This window comes from Triturus cristatus, chromosome 5_1 (genome assembly GCF_964204655.1).
Source record: "Triturus cristatus chromosome 5_1, aTriCri1.1, whole genome shotgun sequence".
In the NCBI taxonomy this organism is placed as follows: Eukaryota; Metazoa; Chordata; class Amphibia; order Caudata; family Salamandridae; genus Triturus; species Triturus cristatus.
Window position 1 is genome coordinate 924,319,293 of NC_140587.1, and position 22,094 is coordinate 924,341,386.

Here is a 22,094-nt window from a genome sequence, read left to right on the forward strand (position 1 = left end):
ATCTCTCATTTATTACAAGCATTTTCTTCTGTCTGATGTTTATCTCTATATTTCCTTTGAGCAGAAGCTGATAGAATGAGTAGATGAATTAATTTAATATAGATGATAAACTGTTATTTATTGCTAAACCACATAGAAAATACATTAATGGTTCTAAGTTTTAACACTAAGAATGAAAATCTCATTTGTATTGATTTTTTTGTGATATTTGTTTCTTCATGTCGATAATATATAAATATACCTTATGGGTAAACAGCTGAAAATAAGCTTTCAAACTATCTGGGGTTCACTGACATTAGCAATTCTTCATATGCTTGTCCCCCAGCCCAGCACAAACGGCGGCCTGTTAGCTCAGTTGGTTAGAGCGTGGTGCTAATAACGCCAAGGTCACAGGTTCGATCCCTGTACAGGCCAAGTTTCTGTGTTAAAAAAAAGATGCTTTTTCTTGTGTCTCTTTGTTAACTGTATATCTCTTTGGAGCAAGAGCTGCTAGAATCATTAGTTGAATCAATTTGATATAGATGTGGAATTATATATTAATGTTAAAGTGCCTTGAACATCCATTAATGGTTGTAAGTTCTAACACTAAGTAACTAAATCTCTCATTTATTACAAGCATTTTCTTCTGTCTGATGTTTATCTCTATATTTCCTTTGAGCAGGAGCTGATAGAATGAGTAGATGAATTAATTTAATATAGATAATGAACTGTTATTTATTGCTAAACCACATAGAACATACATTAATGGTTCTAAGTTTTAACACTAAGAATGAAAATCTCATTTGTATTGATTTTTTTGTGATATTTGTTTCTTCATGTCGATAATATATAAATATACCTTATGGGTAAACAGCTGAAAATAAGCTTTCAAACTATCTGGGGTTCACTGACATTAGCAGTTCTTCATATGCTTGTCCCCCAGCCCAGCACGAACAGCGGCCTGTTAGCTCAGTTGGTTAGAGCGTGGTGCTAATAACGCCAAGGTCACAGGTTCGATCCCTGTACAGGCCAAGTTTCTGTGTTAAATAAAAGATGCTTTTTCTTCTGTCTCTTTGTTATCTGTATATCTCTTTGGAGCAAGAGCTGCTAGAATCATTAGTTGAATCAATTTGATATAGATGTGGAATTATATATTAATGTTAAAGTGCCTTGAACATCCATTAATGGTTGTAAGTTCTAACACTAAGTAACTAAATCTCTCATTTATTACAAGCATTTCCTTCTGTCTGATGTTTATCTCTATATTTCCTTTGAGCAGAAGCTGATAGAATGAGTACATGAATTAATTTAATATAGATGATAAACTGTTATTTATTGCTAAACCACATAGAAAATACATTAATGGTTCTAAGTTTTAACACTAAGAATGAAAATCTCATTTGTATTGATTTTTTTGTGATATTTGTTTCTTCATGTCGATAATATATAAATATACCTTATGGGTAAACAGCTGAAAATAAGCTTTCAAACTATCTGGGGTTCACTGACATTAGCAATTCTTCATATGCTTGTCCCCCAGCCCAGCACGAACGGCGGCCTGTTAGCTCAGTTGGTTAGAGCGTGGTGTTAATAACGCCAAGGTCACAGGTTCGATCCCTGTACAGGCCAAGTTTCTGTGTTAAAAAAAAGATGCTTTTTCTTGTGTCTCTTTGTTAACTGTATATCTCTTTGGAGCAAGAGCTGCTAGAATCATTAGTTGAATCAATTTGATATAGATGTGGAATTATATATTAATGTTAAAGTGCCTTGAACTTCCATTAATGGTTGTAAGTTCTAACACTAAGTAACTAAATCTCTCATTTATTACAAGCATTTTCTTCTGTCTGATGTTTATCTCTATATTTCCTTTGAGCAGGAGCTGATAGAATGAGTAGATGAATTAATTTAATATAGATGATGAACTGTTATTTATTGCTAAACCACATAGAACATACATTAATGGTTCTAAGGTTTAACACTAAGAATGAAAATCTCATTTGTATTGATTTTTTTGTGATATTTGTTTCTTCATGTCGATAATATATAAATATACCTTATGGGTAAACAGCTGAAAATAAGCTTTCAAACTATCTGGGGTTCACTGACATTAGCAGTTCTGCATATGCTTGTCCCCCAGCACAGCACGAACGGCAGCCTGTTAGCTCAGTTGGTTAGAGCGTGGTGCTAATAACGCCAAGGTCACAGGTTCGATCCCTGTACAGGCCAAGTTTCTGTGTTAAAAAAAAGATGCTTTTTCTTGTGTCTCTTTGTTAACTGTATATCTCTTTGGAGCAAGAGCTGCTAGTAGTTGAATCAATTTGATATAGATGTGGAATTATATATTAATGTTAAAGTGCCTTGAACATCCATTAATGGTTGTAAGTTCTAACACTAAGTAACTAAATCTCTCATTTATTACAAGCATTTTCTTCTGTCTGATGTTTATCTCTATATTTCCTTTGAGCAGGAGCTGATAGAATGAGTAGATGAATTAATTTAATATAGATGATGAACTGTTATGTATTGCTAAACCACATGGAAAATACATTAATGGTTCTAAGTTTTAACACTAAGATTGAAAATCTCATTTGTATTGATTTTTTTGTGATATTTGTTTCTTCATGTCGATAATATATAAATATACCTTATGGGTAAACAGCTGAAAATAAGCTTTCAAACTATCTGGGGTTCACTGACATTAGCAATTCTTCATATGCGTGTCCCCCAGCCCAGCACGAACGGCGGCCTGTTAGCTCAGTTGGTTAGAGCGTGGTGCCAATAACGCCAAGGTCACAGGTTCGATCCCTGTACAGGCCAAGTTTCTGTGGTCAATAAAAGATGCTTTTTCTTGTGTCTCTTTGTTATCTGTATATCTCTTTGGAGCAAGAGCTGCTAGAATGATTAGTTGAATCAATTTGATATAGATGTGGAATTATATATTAATGTTAAAGTGCCTTGAACATCCATTAATGGTTCAAAGTTCTAACACTAAGTAATTAATCTCCCATTTATTACAAGTAATTTAGGAAAGTCTAGTTTTGATTTTTTGATAATGCTTAAAGACACCATGAATGTAAACAGCTGAATATAAGATTTCCATCTATCTCGGGTTAACAATCAGTAGCACTTCATCATCTGTTATTTCTTCAGTAGTATGCTATAAATATAGTAAGCCTATTATCTGATTCTGTTAGAACATGAAGTTAAAAATGCCAAGAACATACTTTCTACCACTCTCCAAGCAAACACTTAACGCTGCTTTAATGTTGAAATAAATGCATTTTCTTCTGTATCTTGTTTAAATCTATATTTCCTTTGAGCAGAAGCTGATAGAATGAGTAGATGAATTAATTTAATATAGATGATGAACTGTTATTTATTGCTAAACCACATGGAAAATACATTAATGGTTCTAAGTTTTAACACTAAGAATGAAAATCTCATTTGTATTGATTTTTTTGTGATATTTGTTTCTTCATGTCGATAATATATAAATATACCTTATGGGTAAACAGCTGAAAATAAGCTTTCAAACTATCTGGGGTTCACTGACATTACCAATTCTTCATATGCTTGTCCCCCAGCCCAGCATGAACAGCGGCCTGTTAGCTCAGTTGGTTAGAGCGTGGTGCTAATAACGCCAAGGTCACAGGTTCGATCCCTGTACAGGCCAAGTTTCTGTGTTAAATAAAAGATGCTTTTTCTTCTGTCTCTTTGTTATCTGTATATCTCTTTGGAGCAAGAGCTGCTAGAATCATTAGTTGAATCAATTTGATATAGATGTGGAATTATATATTAATGTTAAAGTGCCTTGAACATCCATTAATGGTTGTAAGTTCTAACACTAAGTAACTAAATCTCTCATTTATTACAAGCATTTTCTTCTGTCTGATGTTTATCTCTATATTTCCTTTGAGCAGAAGCTGATAGAATGAGTAGATGAATTAATTTAATATAGATGATAAACTGTTATTTATTGCTAAACCACATAGAAAATACATTAATGGTTCTAAGTTTTAACACTAAGAATGAAAATCTCATTTGTATTGATTTTTTTGTGATATTTGTTTCTTCATGTCGATAATATATAAATATACCTTATGGGTAAACAGCTGAAAATAAGCTTTCAAACTATCTGGGGTTCACTGACATTAGCAATTCTTCATATGCTTGTCCCCCAGGCCAGCACGAACGGCGGCCTGTTAGCTCAGTTGGTTAGAGCGTGGTGCTAATAACGCCAAGGTCACAGGTTCGATCCCTGTACAGGCCAAGTTTCTGTGTTAAAAAAAAGATGCTTTTTCTTGTGTCTCTTTGTTAACTGTATATCTCTTTGGAGCAAGAGCTGCTAGAATCATTAGTTGAATCAATTTGATATAGATGTGGAATTATATATTAATGTTAAAGTGCCTTGAACATCCATTAATGGTTGTAAGTTCTAACACTAAGTAACTAAATCTCTCATTTATTACAAGCATTTTCTTCTGTCTGATGTTTATCTCTATATTTCCTTTGAGCAGGAGCTGATAGAATGAGTAGATGAATTAATTTAATATAGATGATGAACTGTTATTTATTGCTAAACCACATAGAACATACATTAATGGTTCTAAGTTTTAACACTAAGAATGAAAATCTCATTTGTATTGATTTTTTTGTGATATTTGTTTCTTCATGTCGATAATATATAAATATACCTTATGGGTAAACAGCTGAAAATAAGCTTTCAAACTATCTGGGGTTCACTGGCATTAGCAATTCTTCATATGCTTGTCCCCCAGCCCAGCACAAACGGCGTCCTGTTAGCTCAGTTGGTTAGAGCGTGGTGCTAATAACGCCAAGGTCACAGGTTCGATCCCTGTACAGGCCAAGTTTCTGTGTTAAAAAAAAGATGCTTTTTCTTGTGTCTCTTTGTTAACTGTATATCTCTTTGGAGCAAGAGCTGCTAGAATCATTAGTTGAATCAATTTGATATAGATGTGGAATTATATATTAATGTTAAAGTGCCTTGAACATCCATTAATGGTTGTAAGTTCTAACACTAAGTAACTAAATCTCTCATTTATTACAAGCATTTTCTTCTGTCTGATGTTTATCTCTATATTTCCTTTGAGCAGGAGCTGATAGAATGAGTAGATGAATTAATTTAATATAGATAATGAACTGTTATTTATTGCTAAACCACATAGAACATACATTAATGGTTCTAAGTTTTAACACTAAGAATGAAAATCTCATTTGTATTGATTTTTTTGTGATATTTGTTTCTTCATGTCGATAATATATAAATATACCTTATGGGTAAACAGCTGAAAATAAGCTTTCAAACTATCTGGGGTTCACTGACATTAGCAGTTCTTCATATGCTTGTCCCCCAGCCCAGCACGAACAGCGGCCTGTTAGCTCAGTTGGTTAGAGCGTGGTGCTAATAACGCCAAGGTCACAGGTTCGATCCCTGTACAGGCCAAGTTTCTGTGTTAAATAAAAGATGCTTTTTCTTCTGTCTCTTTGTTATCTGTATATCTCTTTGGAGCAAGAGCTGCTAGAATCATTAGTTGAATCAATTTGATATAGATGTGGAATTATATATTAATGTTAAAGTGCCTTGAACATCCATTAATGGTTGTAAGTTCTAACACTAAGTAACTAAATCTCTCATTTATTACAAGCATTTCCTTCTGTCTGATGTTTATCTCTATATTTCCTTTGAGCAGAAGCTGATAGAATGAGTAGATGAATTAATTTAATATAGATGATAAACTGTTATTTATTGCTAAACCACATAGAAAATACATTAATGGTTCTAAGTTTTAACACTAAGAATGAAAATCTCATTTGTATTGATTTTTTTGTGATATTTGTTTCTTCATGTCGATAATATATAAATATACCTTATGGGTAAACAGCTGAAAATAAGCTTTCAAACTATCTGGGGTTCACTGACATTAGCAATTCTTCATATGCTTGTCCCCCAGCCCAGCACGAACGGCGGCCTGTTAGCTCAGTTGGTTAGAGCGTGGTGTTAATAACGCCAAGGTCACAGGTTCGATCCCTGTACAGGCCAAGTTTCTGTGTTAAAAAAAAGATGCTTTTTCTTGTGTCTCTTTGTTAACTGTATATCTCTTTGGAGCAAGAGCTGCTAGAATCATTAGTTGAATCAATTTGATATAGATGTGGAATTATATATTAATGTTAAAGTGCCTTGAACTTCCATTAATGGTTGTAAGTTCTAACACTAAGTAACTAAATCTCTCATTTATTACAAGCATTTTCTTCTGTCTGATGTTTATCTCTATATTTCCTTTGAGCAGGAGCTGATAGAATGAGTAGATGAATTAATTTAATATAGATGATGAACTGTTATTTATTGCTAAACCACATAGAACATACATTAATGGTTCTAAGGTTTAACACTAAGAATGAAAATCTCATTTGTATTGATTTTTTTGTGATATTTGTTTCTTCATGTCGATAATATATAAATATACCTTATGGGTAAACAGCTGAAAATAAGCTTTCAAACTATCTGGGGTTCACTGACATTAGCAGTTCTGCATATGCTTGTCCCCCAGCACAGCACGAACGGCAGCCTGTTAGCTCAGTTGGTTAGAGCGTGGTGCTAATAACGCCAAGGTCACAGGTTCGATCCCTGTACAGGCCAAGTTTCTGTGTTAAAAAAAAGATGCTTTTTCTTGTGTCTCTTTGTTAACTGTATATCTCTTTGGAGCAAGAGCTGCTAGTAGTTGAATCAATTTGATATAGATGTGGAATTATATATTAATGTTAAAGTGCCTTGAACATCCATTAATGGTTGTAAGTTCTAACACTAAGTAACTAAATCTCTCATTTATTACAAGCATTTTCTTCTGTCTGATGTTTATCTCTATATTTCCTTTGAGCAGGAGCTGATAGAATGAGTAGATGAATTAATTTAATATAGATGATGAACTGTTATGTATTGCTAAACCACATGGAAAATACATTAATGGTTCTAAGTTTTAACACTAAGATTGAAAATCTCATTTGTATTGATTTTTTTGTGATATTTGTTTCTTCATGTCGATAATATATAAATATACCTTATGGGTAAACAGCTGAAAATAAGCTTTCAAACTATCTGGGGTTCACTGACATTAGCAATTCTTCATATGCGTGTCCCCCAGCCCAGCACGAACGGCGGCCTGTTAGCTCAGTTGGTTAGAGCGTGGTGCCAATAACGCCAAGGTCACAGGTTCGATCCCTGTACAGGCCAAGTTTCTGTGGTCAATAAAAGATGCTTTTTCTTGTGTCTCTTTGTTATCTGTATATCTCTTTGGAGCAAGAGCTGCTAGAATGATTAGTTGAATCAATTTGATATAGATGTGGAATTATATATTAATGTTAAAGTGCCTTGAACATCCATTAATGGTTCAAAGTTCTAACACTAAGTAATTAATCTCCCATTTATTACAAGTAATTTAGGAAAGTCTAGTTTTGATTTTTTGATAATGCTTAAAGACACCATGAATGTAAACAGCTGAATATAAGATTTCCATCTATCTCGGGTTAACAATCAGTAGCACTTCATCATCTGTTATTTCTTCAGTAGTATGCTATAAATATAGTAAGCCTATTATCTGATTCTGTTAGAACATGAAGTTAAAAATGCCAAGAACATACTTTCTACCACTCTCCAAGCAAACACTTAACGCTGCTTTAATGTTGAAATAAATGCATTTTCTTCTGTATCTTGTTTAAATCTATATTTCCTTTGAGCAGAAGCTGATAGAATGAGTAGATGAATTAATTTAATATAGATGATAAACTGTTATTTATTGCTAAACCACATAGAAAATACATTAATGGTTCTAAGTTTTAACACTAAGAATGAAAATCTCATTTGTATTGATTTTTTTGTGATATTTGTTTCTTCATGTCGATAATATATAAATATACCTTATGGGTAAACAGCTGAAAATAAGCTTTCAAACTATCTGGGGTTCACTGACATTAGCAATTCTTCATATGCTTGTCCCCCAGGCCAGCACGAACGGCGGCCTGTTAGCTCAGTTGGTTAGAGCGTGGTGCTAATAACGCCAAGGTCACAGGTTCGATCCCTGTACAGGCCAAGTTTCTGTGTTAAAAAAAAGATGCTTTTTCTTGTGTCTCTTTGTTAACTGTATATCTCTTTGGAGCAAGAGCTGCTAGAATCATTAGTTGAATCAATTTGATATAGATGTGGAATTATATATTAATGTTAAAGTGCCTTGAACATCCATTAATGGTTGTAAGTTCTAACACTAAGTAACTAAATCTCTCATTTATTACAAGCATTTTCTTCTGTCTGATGTTTATCTCTATATTTCCTTTGAGCAGGAGCTGATAGAATGAGTAGATGAATTAATTTAATATAGATGATGAACTGTTATTTATTGCTAAACCACATAGAACATACATTAATGGTTCTAAGTTTTAACACTAAGAATGAAAATCTCATTTGTATTGATTTTTTTGTGATATTTGTTTCTTCATGTCGATAATATATAAATATACCTTATGGGTAAACAGCTGAAAATAAGCTTTCAAACTATCTGGGGTTCACTGACATTAGCAGTTCTTTATATGCTTGTCCCCCAGCCCAGCACGAACAGCGGCCTGTTAGCTCAGTTGGTTAGAGCGTGGTGCTAATAACGCCAAGGTCACAGGTTCGATCCCTGTACAGGCCAAGTTTCTGTGTTCAATAAAAGATGCTTTTTCTTGTGTCTCTTTGTTATCTGTATATCTCTTTGGAGCAAGAGCTGCTAGAATGATTAGTTGAATCAATTTGATATAGATGTGGAATTATATATTAATGTTAAAGTGCCTTGAACATCCATTAATGGTTCAAAGTTCTAACACCAAATAATTAATCTCCCATTTATTACAAGTAATTTAGGAAAGTCTAGTTTTGATTTTTTGATAATGCTTAAAGACACCATGAATGTAAACAGCTGAATATAAGATTTCCATCTATCTCGGATTAACAATCAGTAGCACTTCATCATCTGTTATTTCTTCAGTAGTATGCTATAAATATAGTAAGCCTATTATCTGATTCTGTTAGAACATGAAGTTAAAAATGCCAAGAACATACTTTCTACCACTCTCCAAGCAAACACTTAACGCTGCTTTAATGTTGAAATAAATGCATTTTCTTCTGTATCTTGTTTAAATCTATATTTCCTTTGAGCAGAAGCTGATAGAATGAGTAGATGAATTAATTTAATATAGATGATGAACTGTTATTTATTGCTAAACCACATGGAAAATACATTAATGGTTCTAAGTTTTAACACTAAGAATGAAAATCTCATTTGTATTGATTTTTTTGTGATATTTGTTTCTTCATGTCGATAATATATAAATATACCTTATGGGTAAACAGCTGAAAATAAGCTTTCAAACTATCTGGGGTTCACTGACATTAGCAGTTCTTCATATGCTTGTCCCCCAGCCCAGCATGAACAGCGGCCTGTTAGCTCAGTTGGTTAGAGCGTGGTGCTAATAACGCCAAGGTCACAGGTTCGATCCCTGTACAGGCCAAGTTTCTGTGTTAAATAAAAGATGCTTTTTCTTCTGTCTCTTTGTTATCTGTATATCTCTTTGGAGCAAGAGCTGCTAGAATCATTAGTTGAATCAATTTGATATAGATGTGGAATTATATATTAATGTTAAAGTGCCTTGAACATCCATTAATGGTTGTAAGTTCTAACACTAAGTAACTAAATCTCTCATTTATTACAAGCATTTTCTTCTGTCTGATGTTTATCTCTATATTTCCTTTGAGCAGAAGCTGATAGAATGAGTAGATGAATTAATTTAATATAGATGATAAACTGTTATTTATTGCTAAACCACATAGAAAATACATTAATGGTTCTAAGTTTTAACACTAAGAATGAAAATCTCATTTGTATTGATTTTTTTGTGATATTTGTTTCTTCATGTCGATAATATATAAATATACCTTATGGGTAAACAGCTGAAAATAAGCTTTCAAACTATCTGGGGTTCACTGACATTAGCAATTCTTCATATGCTTGTCCCCCAGCCCAGCACAAACGGCGGCCTGTTAGCTCAGTTGGTTAGAGCGTGGTGCTAATAACGCCAAGGTCACAGGTTCGATCCCTGTACAGGCCAAGTTTCTGTGTTAAAAAAAAGATGCTTTTTCTTGTGTCTCTTTGTTAACTGTATATCTCTTTGGAGCAAGAGCTGCTAGAATCATTAGTTGAATCAATTTGATATAGATGTGGAATTATATATTAATGTTAAAGTGCCTTGAACATCCATTAATGGTTGTAAGTTCTAACACTAAGTAACTAAATCTCTCATTTATTACAAGCATTTTCTTCTGTCTGATGTTTATCTCTATATTTCCTTTGAGCAGGAGCTGATAGAATGAGTAGATGAATTAATTTAATATAGATAATGAACTGTTATTTATTGCTAAACCACATAGAACATACATTAATGGTTCTAAGTTTTAACACTAAGAATGAAAATCTCATTTGTATTGATTTTTTTGTGATATTTGTTTCTTCATGTCGATAATATATAAATATACCTTATGGGTAAACAGCTGAAAATAAGCTTTCAAACTATCTGGGGTTCACTGACATTAGCAGTTCTTCATATGCTTGTCCCCCAGCCCAGCACGAACAGCGGCCTGTTAGCTCAGTTGGTTAGAGCGTGGTGCTAATAACGCCAAGGTCACAGGTTCGATCCCTGTACAGGCCAAGTTTCTGTGTTAAATAAAAGATGCTTTTTCTTCTGTCTCTTTGTTATCTGTATATCTCTTTGGAGCAAGAGCTGCTAGAATCATTAGTTGAATCAATTTGATATAGATGTGGAATTATATATTAATGTTAAAGTGCCTTGAACATCCATTAATGGTTGTAAGTTCTAACACTAAGTAACTAAATCTCTCATTTATTACAAGCATTTCCTTCTGTCTGATGTTTATCTCTATATTTCCTTTGAGCAGAAGCTGATAGAATGAGTACATGAATTAATTTAATATAGATGATAAACTGTTATTTATTGCTAAACCACATAGAAAATACATTAATGGTTCTAAGTTTTAACACTAAGAATGAAAATCTCATTTGTATTGATTTTTTTGTGATATTTGTTTCTTCATGTCGATAATATATAAATATACCTTATGGGTAAACAGCTGAAAATAAGCTTTCAAACTATCTGGGGTTCACTGACATTAGCAATTCTTCATATGCTTGTCCCCCAGCCCAGCACGAACGGCGGCCTGTTAGCTCAGTTGGTTAGAGCGTGGTGTTAATAACGCCAAGGTCACAGGTTCGATCCCTGTACAGGCCAAGTTTCTGTGTTAAAAAAAAGATGCTTTTTCTTGTGTCTCTTTGTTAACTGTATATCTCTTTGGAGCAAGAGCTGCTAGAATCATTAGTTGAATCAATTTGATATAGATGTGGAATTATATATTAATGTTAAAGTGCCTTGAACTTCCATTAATGGTTGTAAGTTCTAACACTAAGTAACTAAATCTCTCATTTATTACAAGCATTTTCTTCTGTCTGATGTTTATCTCTATATTTCCTTTGAGCAGGAGCTGATAGAATGAGTAGATGAATTAATTTAATATAGATGATGAACTGTTATTTATTGCTAAACCACATAGAACATACATTAATGGTTCTAAGGTTTAACACTAAGAATGAAAATCTCATTTGTATTGATTTTTTTGTGATATTTGTTTCTTCATGTCGATAATATATAAATATACCTTATGGGTAAACAGCTGAAAATAAGCTTTCAAACTATCTGGGGTTCACTGACATTAGCAGTTCTGCATATGCTTGTCCCCCAGCACAGCACGAACGGCAGCCTGTTAGCTCAGTTGGTTAGAGCGTGGTGCTAATAACGCCAAGGTCACAGGTTCGATCCCTGTACAGGCCAAGTTTCTGTGTTAAAAAAAAGATGCTTTTTCTTGTGTCTCTTTGTTAACTGTATATCTCTTTGGAGCAAGAGCTGCTAGTAGTTGAATCAATTTGATATAGATGTGGAATTATATATTAATGTTAAAGTGCCTTGAACATCCATTAATGGTTGTAAGTTCTAACACTAAGTAACTAAATCTCTCATTTATTACAAGCATTTTCTTCTGTCTGATGTTTATCTCTATATTTCCTTTGAGCAGGAGCTGATAGAATGAGTAGATGAATTAATTTAATATAGATGATGAACTGTTATGTATTGCTAAACCACATGGAAAATACATTAATGGTTCTAAGTTTTAACACTAAGATTGAAAATCTCATTTGTATTGATTTTTTTGTGATATTTGTTTCTTCATGTCGATAATATATAAATATACCTTATGGGTAAACAGCTGAAAATAAGCTTTCAAACTATCTGGGGTTCACTGACATTAGCAATTCTTCATATGCGTGTCCCCCAGCCCAGCACGAACGGCGGCCTGTTAGCTCAGTTGGTTAGAGCGTGGTGCCAATAACGCCAAGGTCACAGGTTCGATCCCTGTACAGGCCAAGTTTCTGTGGTCAATAAAAGATGCTTTTTCTTGTGTCTCTTTGTTATCTGTATATCTCTTTGGAGCAAGAGCTGCTAGAATGATTAGTTGAATCAATTTGATATAGATGTGGAATTATATATTAATGTTAAAGTGCCTTGAACATCCATTAATGGTTCAAAGTTCTAACACTAAGTAATTAATCTCCCATTTATTACAAGTAATTTAGGAAAGTCTAGTTTTGATTTTTTGATAATGCTTAAAGACACCATGAATGTAAACAGCTGAATATAAGATTTCCATCTATCTCGGGTTAACAATCAGTAGCACTTCATCATCTGTTATTTCTTCAGTAGTATGCTATAAATATAGTAAGCCTATTATCTGATTCTGTTAGAACATGAAGTTAAAAATGCCAAGAACATACTTTCTACCACTCTCCAAGCAAACACTTAACGCTGCTTTAATGTTGAAATAAATGCATTTTCTTCTGTATCTTGTTTAAATCTATATTTCCTTTGAGCAGAAGCTGATAGAATGAGTAGATGAATTAATTTAATATAGATGATGAACTGTTATTTATTGCTAAACCACATGGAAAATACATTAATGGTTCTAAGTTTTAACACTAAGAATGAAAATCTCATTTGTATTGATTTTTTTGTGATATTTGTTTCTTCATGTCGATAATATATAAATATACCTTATGGGTAAACAGCTGAAAATAAGCTTTCAAACTATCTGGGGTTCACTGACATTACCAATTCTTCATATGCTTGTCCCCCAGCCCAGCATGAACAGCGGCCTGTTAGCTCAGTTGGTTAGAGCGTGGTGCTAATAACGCCAAGGTCACAGGTTCGATCCCTGTACAGGCCAAGTTTCTGTGTTAAAAAAAAGATGCTTTTTCTTGTGTCTCTTTGTTATCTGTATATCTCTTTGGAGCAAGAGCTGCTAGAATCATTAGTTGAATCAATTTGATATAGATGTGGAATTATATATTAATGTTAAAGTGCCTTGAACATCCATTAATGGTTGTAAGTTCTAACACTAAGTAACTAAATCTCTCATTTATTACAAGCATTTTCTTCTGTCTGATGTTTATCTCTATATTTCCTTTGAGCAGGAGCTGATAGAATGAGTAGATGAATTAATTTAATATAGATGATGAACTGTTATTTATTGCTAAACCACATAGAACATACATTAATGGTTCTAAGTTTTAACACTAAGAATGAAAATCTCATTTGTATTGATTTTTTTGTGATATTTGTTTCTTCATGTCGATAATATATAAATATACCTTATGGGTAAACAGCTGAAAATAAGCTTTCAAACTATCTGGGGTTCACTGGCATTAGCAATTCTTCATATGCTTGTCCCCCAGCCCAGCACAAACGGCGTCCTGTTAGCTCAGTTGGTTAGAGCGTGGTGCTAATAACGCCAAGGTCACAGGTTCGATCCCTGTACAGGCCAAGTTTCTGTGTTAAAAAAAAGATGCTTTTTCTTGTGTCTCTTTGTTAACTGTATATCTCTTTGGAGCAAGAGCTGCTAGAATCATTAGTTGAATCAATTTGATATAGATGTGGAATTATATATTAATGTTAAAGTGCCTTGAACATCCATTAATGGTTGTAAGTTCTAACACTAAGTAACTAAATCTCTCATTTATTACAAGCATTTTCTTCTGTCTGATGTTTATCTCTATATTTCCTTTGAGCAGGAGCTGATAGAATGAGTAGATGAATTAATTTAATATAGATAATGAACTGTTATTTATTGCTAAACCACATAGAACATACATTAATGGTTCTAAGTTTTAACACTAAGAATGAAAATCTCATTTGTATTGATTTTTTTGTGATATTTGTTTCTTCATGTCGATAATATATAAATATACCTTATGGGTAAACAGCTGAAAATAAGCTTTCAAACTATCTGGGGTTCACTGACATTAGCAGTTCTTCATATGCTTGTCCCCCAGCCCAGCACGAACAGCGGCCTGTTAGCTCAGTTGGTTAGAGCGTGGTGCTAATAACGCCAAGGTCACAGGTTCGATCCCTGTACAGGCCAAGTTTCTGTGTTAAATAAAAGATGCTTTTTCTTCTGTCTCTTTGTTATCTGTATATCTCTTTGGAGCAAGAGCTGCTAGAATCATTAGTTGAATCAATTTGATATAGATGTGGAATTATATATTAATGTTAAAGTGCCTTGAACATCCATTAATGGTTGTAAGTTCTAACACTAAGTAACTAAATCTCTCATTTATTACAAGCATTTCCTTCTGTCTGATGTTTATCTCTATATTTCCTTTGAGCAGAAGCTGATAGAATGAGTAGATGAATTAATTTAATATAGATGATAAACTGTTATTTATTGCTAAACCACATAGAAAATACATTAATGGTTCTAAGTTTTAACACTAAGAATGAAAATCTCATTTGTATTGATTTTTTTGTGATATTTGTTTCTTCATGTCGATAATATATAAATATACCTTATGGGTAAACAGCTGAAAATAAGCTTTCAAACTATCTGGGGTTCACTGACATTAGCAATTCTTCATATGCTTGTCCCCCAGCCCAGCACGAACGGCGGCCTGTTAGCTCAGTTGGTTAGAGCGTGGTGTTAATAACGCCAAGGTCACAGGTTCGATCCCTGTACAGGCCAAGTTTCTGTGTTAAAAAAAAGATGCTTTTTCTTGTGTCTCTTTGTTAACTGTATATCTCTTTGGAGCAAGAGCTGCTAGAATCATTAGTTGAATCAATTTGATATAGATGTGGAATTATATATTAATGTTAAAGTGCCTTGAACTTCCATTAATGGTTGTAAGTTCTAACACTAAGTAACTAAATCTCTCATTTATTACAAGCATTTTCTTCTGTCTGATGTTTATCTCTATATTTCCTTTGAGCAGGAGCTGATAGAATGAGTAGATGAATTAATTTAATATAGATGATGAACTGTTATTTATTGCTAAACCACATAGAACATACATTAATGGTTCTAAGGTTTAACACTAAGAATGAAAATCTCATTTGTATTGATTTTTTTGTGATATTTGTTTCTTCATGTCGATAATATATAAATATACCTTATGGGTAAACAGCTGAAAATAAGCTTTCAAACTATCTGGGGTTCACTGACATTAGCAGTTCTGCATATGCTTGTCCCCCAGCACAGCACGAACGGCAGCCTGTTAGCTCAGTTGGTTAGAGCGTGGTGCTAATAACGCCAAGGTCACAGGTTCGATCCCTGTACAGGCCAAGTTTCTGTGTTAAAAAAAAGATGCTTTTTCTTGTGTCTCTTTGTTAACTGTATATCTCTTTGGAGCAAGAGCTGCTAGTAGTTGAATCAATTTGATATAGATGTGGAATTATATATTAATGTTAAAGTGCCTTGAACATCCATTAATGGTTGTAAGTTCTAACACTAAGTAACTAAATCTCTCATTTATTACAAGCATTTTCTTCTGTCTGATGTTTATCTCTATATTTCCTTTGAGCAGGAGCTGATAGAATGAGTAGATGAATTAATTTAATATAGATGATGAACTGTTATGTATTGCTAAACCACATGGAAAATACATTAATGGTTCTAAGTTTTAACACTAAGATTGAAAATCTCATTTGTATTGATTTTTTTGTGATATTTGTTTCTTCATGTCGATAATATATAAATATACCTTATGGGTAAACAGCTGAAAATAAGCTTTCAAACTATCTGGGGTTCACTGACATTAGCAATTCTTCATATGCGTGTCCCCCAGCCCAGCACGAACGGCGGCCTGTTAGCTCAGTTGGTTAGAGCGTGGTGCCAATAACGCCAAGGTCACAGGTTCGATCCCTGTACAGGCCAAGTTTCTGTGGTCAATAAAAGATGCTTTTTCTTGTGTCTCTTTGTTATCTGTATATCTCTTTGGAGCAAGAGCTGCTAGAATGATTAGTTGAATCAATTTGATATAGATGTGGAATTATATATTAATGTTAAAGTGCCTTGAACATCCATTAATGGTTCAAAGTTCTAACACTAAGTAATTAATCTCCCATTTATTACAAGTAATTTAGGAAAGTCTAGTTTTGATTTTTTGATAATGCTTAAAGACACCATGAATGTAAACAGCTGAATATAAGATTTCCATCTATCTCGGGTTAACAATCAGTAGCACTTCATCATCTGTTATTTCTTCAGTAGTATGCTATAAATATAGTAAGCCTATTATCTGATTCTGTTAGAACATGAAGTTAAAAATGCCAAGAACATACTTTCTACCACTCTCCAAGCAAACACTTAACGCTGCTTTAATGTTGAAATAAATGCATTTTCTTCTGTATCTTGTTTAAATCTATATTTCCTTTGAGCAGAAGCTGATAGAATGAGTAGATGAATTAATTTAATATAGATGATAAACTGTTATTTATTGCTAAACCACATAGAAAATACATTAATGGTTCTAAGTTTTAACACTAAGAATGAAAATCTCATTTGTATTGATTTTTTTGTGATATTTGTTTCTTCATGTCGATAATATATAAATATACCTTATGGGTAAACAGCTGAAAATAAGCTTTCAAACTATCTGGGGTTCACTGACATTAGCAATTCTTCATATGCTTGTCCCCCAGGCCAGCACGAACGGCGGCCTGTTAGCTCAGTTGGTTAGAGCGTGGTGCTAATAACGCCAAGGTCACAGGTTCGATCCCTGTACAGGCCAAGTTTCTGTGTTAAAAAAAAGATGCTTTTTCTTGTGTCTCTTTGTTAACTGTATATCTCTTTGGAGCAAGAGCTGCTAGAATCATTAGTTGAATCAATTTGATATAGATGTGGAATTATATATTAATGTTAAAGTGCCTTGAACATCCATTAATGGTTGTAAGTTCTAACACTAAGTAACTAAATCTCTCATTTATTACAAGCATTTTCTTCTGTCTGATGTTTATCTCTATATTTCCTTTGAGCAGGAGCTGATAGAATGAGTAGATGAATTAATTTAATATAGATGATGAACTGTTATTTATTGCTAAACCACATAGAACATACATTAATGGTTCTAAGTTTTAACACTAAGAATGAAAATCTCATTTGTATTGATTTTTTTGTGATATTTGTTTCTTCATGTCGATAATATATAAATATACCTTATGGGTAAACAGCTGAAAATAAGCTTTCAAACTATCTGGGGTTCACTGGCATTAGCAATTCTTCATATGCTTGTCCCCCAGCCCAGCACAAACAGCGGCCTGTTAGCTCAGTTGGTTAGAGCATGGTGCTAATAACGCCAAGGTCACAGGTTCGATCCCTGTACAGGCCAAGTTTCTGTGTTAAAAAAAAGATGCTTTTTCTTGTGTCTCTTTGTTAACTGTATATCTCTTTGGAGCAAGAGCTGCTAGAATCATTAGTTGAATCAATTTGATATAGATGTGGAATTATATATTAATGTTAAAGTGCCTTGAACATCCATTAATGGTTGTAAGTTCTAACACTAAGTAACTAAATCTCTCATTTATTACAAGCATTTTCTTCTGTCTGATGTTTAGCTCTATATTTCCTTTGAGCAGGAGCTGATAGAATGAGTAGATGAATTAATTTAATATAGATGATGAACTGTTATTTATTGCTAAACCACATAGAACATACATTAATGGTTCTAAGTTTTAACACTAAGAATGAAAATCTCATTTGTATTGATTTTTTTGTGATATTTGTTTCTTCATGTCGATAATATATAAATATACCTTATGGGTAAACAGCTGAAAATAAGCTTTCAAACTATCTGGGGTTCACTGACATTAGCAATTCTTCATATGCTTGTCCCCCATGACTGTGCACACAGTGGCCTGTTAGCTCAGTTGGTTAGAGCGTGGTGCTAATAATGCCAAGGTCACAGGTTCGATCCCTGTACATGCCAGGTGTCTGAGTTAAAAGAATGCTTTTTCTTATCTCTCATTGTTAACTGTATACCTCTTTGGAGCAAGAGCTGCTAGAAAGATTCGATTAATACATTTTATATAGATGTGGAATTACATATTAATGTTAAAGTGCCTTGAACATCCATTAATGGTTCAAAGTTCTAACACTAAGTAATTAATCTCCCATTTATTACAAGTAATTTAGGAAAGTCTAGTTTTGATTTTTTGATAATGCTTAAAGACACCATGAATGTAAACAGCTGAATATAAGATTTCCATCTATCTCGGGTTAACAATCAGTAGCACTTCATCATCTGTTATTTCTTCAGTAGTATGCTATAAATATAGTAAGCCTATTATCTGATTCTGTTAGAACATGAAGTTAAAAATGCCAAGAACATACTTTCTACCACTCTCCAAGAAAACACTTAACGCTGCTTTAATGTTGAAATAGATGCATTTTCTTCTGTATCTTGTTTAAATCTATATTTCCCTTGAGCAGAAGCTGATAGAATGAGTAGATGAATTAATTTAATATAGATGATGAACTGTTATTTATTGCTAAACCACATGGAAAATACATTAATGGTTCTAAGTTTTAACACTAAGATTGAAAATCTCATTTGTATTGATTTTTTTGTGATATTTGTTTCTTCATGTCGATAATACATAAATATACCTTATGGGTGAACAGCTGAAAATAAGCTTTCAAACTATCTGGGGTTCACTGACATTAGCAATTCTTCATATGCTTGTCCCCCAGCCCAGCACGAACGGCGGCCTGTTAGCTCAGTTGGTTAGAGCGTGGTGCTAATAACGCCAAGGTCACAGGTTCGATCCCTGTACAGGCCAAGTTTCTGTGTTAAATAAAAGATGCTTTTTCTTCTGTCTCTTTGTTATCTGTATATCTCTTTGGAGCAAGAGCTGCTAGAATCATTAGTTGAATCAATTTGATATAGATGTGGAATTATATATTAATGTTAAAGTGCCTTGAACATCCATTAATGGTTGTAAGTTCTAACACTAAGTAACTAAATCTCTCATTTATTACAAGCATTTTCTTCTGTCTGATGTTTATCTCTATATTTCCTTTGAGCAGAAGCTGATAGAATGAGTAGATGAATTAATTTAATATAGATGATAAACTGTTATTTATTGCTAAACCACATAGAAAATACATTAATGGTTCTAAGTTTTAACACTAAGAATGAAAATCTCATTTGTATTGATTTTTTTGTGATATTTGTTTCTTCATGTCGATAATATATAAATATACCTTATGGGTAAACAGCTGAAAATAAGCTTTCAAACTATCTGGGGTTCACTGACATTAGCAATTCTTCATATGCTTGTCCCCCAGGCCAGCACGAACGGCGGCCTGTTAGCTCAGTTGGTTAGAGCGTGGTGCTAATAACGCCAAGGTCACAGGTTCGATCACTGTACAGGCCAAGTTTCTGTGTTAAAAAAAAGATGCTTTTTCTTGTGTCTCTTTGTTAACTGTATATCTCTTTGGAGCAAGAGCTGCTAGAATCATTAGTTGAATCAATTTGATATAGATGTGGAATTATATATTAATGTTAAAGTGCCTTGAACATCCATTAATGGTTGTAAGTTCTAACACTAAGTAACTAAATCTCTCATTTATTACAAGCATTTTCTTCTGTCTGATGTTTATCTCTATATTTCCTTTGAGCAGGAGCTGATAGAATGAGTAGATGAATTAATTTAATATAGATGATGAACTGTTATTTATTGCTAAACCACATGGAAAATACATTAATGGTTCTAAGTTTTAACACTAAGATTGAAAATCTCATTTGTATTGATTTTTTTGTGATATTTGTTTCTTCATGTCGATAATATATAAATATACCTTATGGGTAAACAGCTGAAAATAAGCTTTCAAACTATCTGGGGTTCACTGACATTAGCAATTCTTCATATGCTTGTCCCCCAGCCCAGCACGAACGGCGGCCTGTTAGCTCAGTTGGTTAGAGCGTGGTGCTAATAACGCCAAGGTCACAGGTTCGATCCCTGTACAGGCCAAGTTTCTGTGTTCAATAAAAGATGCTTTTTCTTGTGTCTCTTTGTTATCTGTATATCTCTTTGGAGCAAGAGCTGCTAGAATGATTAGTTGAATCAATTTGATATAGATGTGGAATTATATATTAATGTTAAAGTGCCTTGAACATCCATTAATGGTTCAAAGTTCTAACACCAAATAATTAATCTCCCATTTATTACAAGTAATTTAGGAAAGTCTAGTTTTGATTTTTTGATAATGCTTAAAGACACCATGAATGTAAACAGCTGAATATAAGATTTCCATCTATCTCGGATTAACAATCAGTAGCACTTCATCATCTGTTATTTCTTCAGTAGTATGCTATAAATATAGTAAGCCTATTATCTGATTCTGTTAGAACATGAAGTTAAAAATGCCAAGAACATACTTTCTACCACTCTCCAAGCAAACACTTAACGCTGCTTTAATGTTGAAATAAATGCATTTTCTTCTGTATCTTGTTTAAATCTATATTTCCTTTGAGCAGAAGCTGATAGAATGAGTAGATGAATTAATTTAATATAGATGATGAACTGTTATTTATTGCTAAACCACATGGAAAATACATTAATGGTTCTAAGTTTTAACACTAAGAATGAAAATCTCATTTGTATTGATTTTTTTGTGATATTTGTTTCTTCATGTCGATAATATATAAATATACCTTATGGGTAAACAGCTGAAAATAAGCTTTCAAACTATCTGGGGTTCACTGACATTAGCAGTTCTTCATATGCTTGTCCCCCAGCCCAGCATGAACAGCGGCCTGTTAGCTCAGTTGGTTAGAGCGTGGTGCTAATAACGCCAAGGTCACAGGTTCGATCCCTGTACAGGCCAAGTTTCTGTGTTAAATAAAAGATGCTTTTTCTTCTGTCTCTTTGTTATCTGTATATCTCTTTGGAGCAAGAGCTGCTAGAATCATTAGTTGAATCAATTTGATATAGATGTGGAATTATATATTAATGTTAAAGTGCCTTGAACATCCATTAATGGTTGTAAGTTCTAACACTAAGTAACTAAATCTCTCATTTATTACAAGCATTTTCTTCTGTCTGATGTTTATCTCTATATTTCCTTTGAGCAGAAGCTGATAGAATGAGTAGATGAATTAATTTAATATAGATGATAAACTGTTATTTATTGCTAAACCACATAGAAAATACATTAATGGTTCTAAGTTTTAACACTAAGAATGAAAATCTCATTTGTATTGATTTTTTTGTGATATTTGTTTCTTCATGTCGATAATATATAAATATACCTTATGGGTAAACAGCTGAAAATAAGCTTTCAAACTATCTGGGGTTCACTGACATTAGCAATTCTTCATATGCTTGTCCCCCAGCCCAGCACAAACGGCGGCCTGTTAGCTCAGTTGGTTAGAGCGTGGTGCTAATAACGCCAAGGTCACAGGTTCGATCCCTGTACAGGCCAAGTTTCTGTGTTAAAAAAAAAGATGCTTTTTCTTGTGTCTCTTTGTTAACTGTATATCTCTTTGGAGCAAGAGCTGCTAGAATCATTAGTTGAATCAATTTGATATAGATGTGGAATTATATATTAATGTTAAAGTGCCTTGAACATCCATTAATGGTTGTAAGTTCTAACACTAAGTAACTAAATCTCTCAT

The 22,094-nt window shown here is 33.4% G+C and overlaps 17 non-coding genes across 17 annotated transcripts; all 17 read left to right on the forward strand.

Moving 5' to 3' along the window:
• The first annotated feature begins 340 nt into the window (after window positions 1-340).
• On the forward strand, window positions 341-414 carry TRNAI-AAU (transfer RNA isoleucine (anticodon AAU)). The gene has a single exon. It is a non-coding gene; the product is annotated as a tRNA-Ile (tRNA).
• A 523-nt stretch (window positions 415-937) lies between these two features.
• Window positions 938-1,011, forward strand: TRNAI-AAU (transfer RNA isoleucine (anticodon AAU)). Its single transcript has one exon. It is a non-coding gene; the product is annotated as a tRNA-Ile (tRNA).
• Window positions 1,012-3,578: 2,567 nt separating this feature from the next.
• Window positions 3,579-3,652, forward strand: TRNAI-AAU (transfer RNA isoleucine (anticodon AAU)). The gene has a single exon. It is a non-coding gene; the product is annotated as a tRNA-Ile (tRNA).
• Window positions 3,653-4,175: 523 nt separating this feature from the next.
• On the forward strand, window positions 4,176-4,249 carry TRNAI-AAU (transfer RNA isoleucine (anticodon AAU)). The gene has a single exon. It is a non-coding gene; the product is annotated as a tRNA-Ile (tRNA).
• A 1,120-nt stretch (window positions 4,250-5,369) lies between these two features.
• Window positions 5,370-5,443, forward strand: TRNAI-AAU (transfer RNA isoleucine (anticodon AAU)). The gene has a single exon. It is a non-coding gene; the product is annotated as a tRNA-Ile (tRNA).
• Window positions 5,444-8,010: 2,567 nt separating this feature from the next.
• Window positions 8,011-8,084, forward strand: TRNAI-AAU (transfer RNA isoleucine (anticodon AAU)). Its single transcript has one exon. It is a non-coding gene; the product is annotated as a tRNA-Ile (tRNA).
• Window positions 8,085-8,607: 523 nt separating this feature from the next.
• TRNAI-AAU (transfer RNA isoleucine (anticodon AAU)) lies at window positions 8,608-8,681 on the forward strand. Its single transcript has one exon. It is a non-coding gene; the product is annotated as a tRNA-Ile (tRNA).
• A 782-nt stretch (window positions 8,682-9,463) lies between these two features.
• Window positions 9,464-9,537, forward strand: TRNAI-AAU (transfer RNA isoleucine (anticodon AAU)). Its single transcript has one exon. It is a non-coding gene; the product is annotated as a tRNA-Ile (tRNA).
• A 523-nt stretch (window positions 9,538-10,060) lies between these two features.
• TRNAI-AAU (transfer RNA isoleucine (anticodon AAU)) lies at window positions 10,061-10,134 on the forward strand. The gene has a single exon. It is a non-coding gene; the product is annotated as a tRNA-Ile (tRNA).
• A 523-nt stretch (window positions 10,135-10,657) lies between these two features.
• On the forward strand, window positions 10,658-10,731 carry TRNAI-AAU (transfer RNA isoleucine (anticodon AAU)). Its single transcript has one exon. It is a non-coding gene; the product is annotated as a tRNA-Ile (tRNA).
• A 2,567-nt stretch (window positions 10,732-13,298) lies between these two features.
• On the forward strand, window positions 13,299-13,372 carry TRNAI-AAU (transfer RNA isoleucine (anticodon AAU)). The gene has a single exon. It is a non-coding gene; the product is annotated as a tRNA-Ile (tRNA).
• Window positions 13,373-14,492: 1,120 nt separating this feature from the next.
• On the forward strand, window positions 14,493-14,566 carry TRNAI-AAU (transfer RNA isoleucine (anticodon AAU)). The gene has a single exon. It is a non-coding gene; the product is annotated as a tRNA-Ile (tRNA).
• Window positions 14,567-17,133: 2,567 nt separating this feature from the next.
• Window positions 17,134-17,207, forward strand: TRNAI-AAU (transfer RNA isoleucine (anticodon AAU)). The gene has a single exon. It is a non-coding gene; the product is annotated as a tRNA-Ile (tRNA).
• A 1,973-nt stretch (window positions 17,208-19,180) lies between these two features.
• TRNAI-AAU (transfer RNA isoleucine (anticodon AAU)) lies at window positions 19,181-19,254 on the forward strand. The gene has a single exon. It is a non-coding gene; the product is annotated as a tRNA-Ile (tRNA).
• A 1,120-nt stretch (window positions 19,255-20,374) lies between these two features.
• TRNAI-AAU (transfer RNA isoleucine (anticodon AAU)) lies at window positions 20,375-20,448 on the forward strand. The gene has a single exon. It is a non-coding gene; the product is annotated as a tRNA-Ile (tRNA).
• Window positions 20,449-21,230: 782 nt separating this feature from the next.
• Window positions 21,231-21,304, forward strand: TRNAI-AAU (transfer RNA isoleucine (anticodon AAU)). Its single transcript has one exon. It is a non-coding gene; the product is annotated as a tRNA-Ile (tRNA).
• Window positions 21,305-21,827: 523 nt separating this feature from the next.
• Window positions 21,828-21,901, forward strand: TRNAI-AAU (transfer RNA isoleucine (anticodon AAU)). The gene has a single exon. It is a non-coding gene; the product is annotated as a tRNA-Ile (tRNA).
• Window positions 21,902-22,094: the final 193 nt, after the last annotated feature.